The sequence below is a fragment of the Bubalus kerabau genome, chromosome 2 (genome assembly GCF_029407905.1).
Source record: "Bubalus kerabau isolate K-KA32 ecotype Philippines breed swamp buffalo chromosome 2, PCC_UOA_SB_1v2, whole genome shotgun sequence".
Lineage (NCBI taxonomy): Eukaryota > Metazoa > Chordata > Mammalia > Artiodactyla > Bovidae > Bubalus > Bubalus kerabau.
In genome coordinates, this window is record NC_073625.1 from 164698365 (window position 1) to 164701727 (window position 3363).

The 3363-nt window shown below is 40.3% G+C and overlaps 1 non-coding gene across 1 annotated transcript; it reads left to right on the top strand.

Annotated features, from left to right (window-relative positions):
• The first annotated feature begins 2347 nt into the window (after positions 1-2347).
• On the top strand, positions 2348-2420 carry TRNAG-UCC (transfer RNA glycine (anticodon UCC)). Its single transcript has one exon. It is a non-coding gene; the product is annotated as a tRNA-Gly (tRNA).
• Positions 2421-3363: the final 943 nt, after the last annotated feature.

Consider the following 3363-nt stretch of genomic DNA (forward strand, 5'->3'; position numbering starts at 1 on the left):
TGATCCAGCAGATGTTGGCAATCTGATCTCTGGTTCCTCTGCCTTTTCTAAAACCAGCTTGAACATCAGGAAGTTCACGGTTCACATATTGCTGAAGCCTGGCTTGGAGAATTTTGAGCATTACTTTACTAGCAGATGAGATGAGTACAATTGTGCGGTAGTTTGAGCATTCTTTGGCATTGGCTTTCTTTGGGATTGGAATGAAAACTGACCTTTTTTAGTCCCATGGCCACTGCTGAGTTTTCCAAATTTGCTGGCATATTGAGTGCAGCACTTTCACAGCATCATCTTTCAGAATTTGAAATAGCTCAACTGGAATTCCATCACCTCCACTAGCTTTGTTCATAGTGATGCTTTCTAAGGCCCATTTGACTTCACATTCCAGGATGTCTGGCTCTAGGTGAGTGATCACACCATGGTGATTATTTCTCTAAAAATGCTAATGATAGCTTTTAGGTAGGAGGAGCTCTTATTTCTCTGAAGTCTGTTTCCTCTCTAGGTGATTTTTTTCACTTTGTGTGTTGTGACTCCATATTCTTTGGTAGAGGCTTGCTTTCTTCAGATATCTGATAATCCTTACCCTTCACTCATACTGTAAAGCTAATGGGAAATTGTACCATGGATAATCTTGTCAAATTCAGCTCTTACTCTAGAGGGCCATTTATGTAAGGGAAAATGTCATTGCCCTTAGGTCCTTTTTCTTGCTCTAAGTTTTTCAGGGAGGAAACATCTACTTTGTTGCTTAAGCAGCTTAGCTATACTTTGCTGCCAGTGTTCGGAGAGTTGAATATGAACTGGGGAATTATTACACTTCATTATACAAACTTTTTTTCCAATGTCTGTGCTTTCAGTATAGTATATTCCAATCTTAATTATGCTGACTGCCCTAAATTCTGGCTTAGAGACCCTTATTCTCTGCAAGGGAAAACCTCAAGTCTTCTGCTGTTTTGAAGAGAGGCAGTTGACTAAGTTGCATTTGGGAAAGAGACTTTGGGGTGGGCTGATCCTGGGAATTGAATTGCTTCTTGGTTTTCTTCTCTACTAGTTTAGGATTTAGCTTTCTCAATTTGCTGACTCAGAAACCAATTCTCTTATCTTTCAGCTTCTAACATTTTGTTGCTACAGTGATTTCCTCCTCTTTTTAATTTTTAAAAATCCCTTTATATCTGTTTTAATGAGGGGGAATGCATTTGTTCAATCAGCCATCTTTCATCAGCATTGTTTTAAAAAAGATATTCTTAATGTAATGATGTGTTCTAAAAATCCAGATTTCCTGGGCCAGAATTCCAAGTCAAAGAATTCTGATGAGATCAACTAATCTAGAATAGTCTTATGAATGTACTCATTAATTTCTAGCTTTTTCTTAATATTTTGGCTGTTATAACTGCTGCGTGGTAAATGTTTCTATTTGTTGGCAAAACTCGCTTGAGTTGTTCATCACCTTTCATGTGGTTATAGATGTAAACAACATGTGTGTCCCAGCTGGGCTCTGAAATCCAGGCTCCCGCTTTGTGACAGACTCCTTCATAAGACCAGAGGCTTCCAAACCCAAGTCCCTAAATCCACTCATTTCAGCTCACACCCTGGCAACTCAAAGACAGAAATCTCTGAGTGATTGAAACCTCTATAGTGAGAAAACTTTTCCATTCAATATCTATTTTGTGCCAAGTCACTTCAGTTGTGGCCAACTCTTTGCAACCCTGTGCTTGGGATTCTCCAGGCAAGAATACTGGAGTGGGTTGCCATTTCCTTCTTCAGGGGATCTTCCTGACCCGGGGATCCAACCTGCATCTGTTGCATCACCTGCATTGGCAGATGAGTTCTTTACCTCTAGTGCCACCTGGGAAGCCTTATTTATTTTGGTGGAAGACTATTCTGCCTTCTTTCTCTAGAGTGAGGTCTGGGGTAAGACCACTTAGGGTGGGGTGGAGTCAGGGGGAGTAACAAGATGAGCAACAGGATGAGTGAGAATATAGGTCCATGGAAAATGTCATGTGCTGGAGTGAGGATTCCACAACTGATACCCTCCTAGCAGAGCTGACTTCCAGGGAGGCAATTCTGGCACTGCCTTGAGTGGTGGACTGGCTGACATGTGACCAGTTTCATGACAAAACAGAATCAGCAGAGTCCTTGCAATCTCAGAAATGCCATGGACTGCCTGATAAGCAATAGTCAAAGCTTAAGTTTCTGAAACTGATTTTTGGCCTCCTTAGTTAAAGGAAGACTAACCTGGCTTGTTATTTTATTTGTCAATCAAAATGTATCTAACACCATTTTTTTTTTCCAGTTTGCCAAAGCAAAGTTGACCAAAGCTGCTTTTAAAGATCAAAGAATCACAATAGGGACTTCCCTGGTGGTCCAGTGGCTAAAACTCTGCACTTCCAATGCAGGGGGCCCAGGTTCAATCCCTGGTCAGGGAACAGATCCCACATGTCGCAACTAAGACCCAATGCAGCCAAATAAAATTTAAAATAATAATAAATAAATTTTTAAAAGAGAATCATAATAATTTATATTACTTAGTGCCTACTATTTTCTGGATGCTTTATAAACATAGTCTCATTTAATCCGTGATATTATTATAGCCATTTTGCATGAAAAAAGTCTCTTGAGAGGTTGAGTAACTTACCTAAGATCACAAAGTTATTAAAAATTGAAGCACAGTTAAAAGCAAAGTTTTTATAATTTTTCTCAAAAGTCCAGCTTTGAACCAGCCTGTCATGCCCACACCCAAACAGACAACAGACAATGTTTGTAAGACACTTGTATTATTTGTGCAGTGTTCATCTTGAATGTAGGGCACATTCCAGATGTGCCGAGAGGAAATGTGTTTATTCTTGTTGATAAATAACAAGATCAAAGGCAAACTTGTCCCTTCGACAGTACACATATACACAATTATGTGACAGACAGCCCAGCAAATCACCTTCTGATACAGATACACCCATGATAAGCACAGGAAACAGGAGTCAGCTGAGGGTGTTACTCGTTGGGCCACCATTTTGTCTAAAACTATCCTGCCACTGTCAATGGGGTTGCAAAGAATCAGACATGACTTAGTGCTTAAACAGCAGCAGCAGCAGCAGCAGCCTGCCTAATGGAGACACTACAAAGACTTGTAGTCTTGTGTTCCAGTCCTGGTGTTGGTGTGAACCAGTGGTATTGGTCTTGTCACCTATGAGGGAAACTCACCTTTGCTGAATGCCTAATGTGTGCCAGGAACATTTCCCCTTTTAAATTTACTTGTTATTTTGAATAGTACATGTCCAAGGGTTCTGAAGAGGATACTGAAATTAGGCTCTCTCTCCTTGGCCCCCAGTCTGTGATTCTCCTTCCCAGAGTTAATTATTTTTAACAATTTTA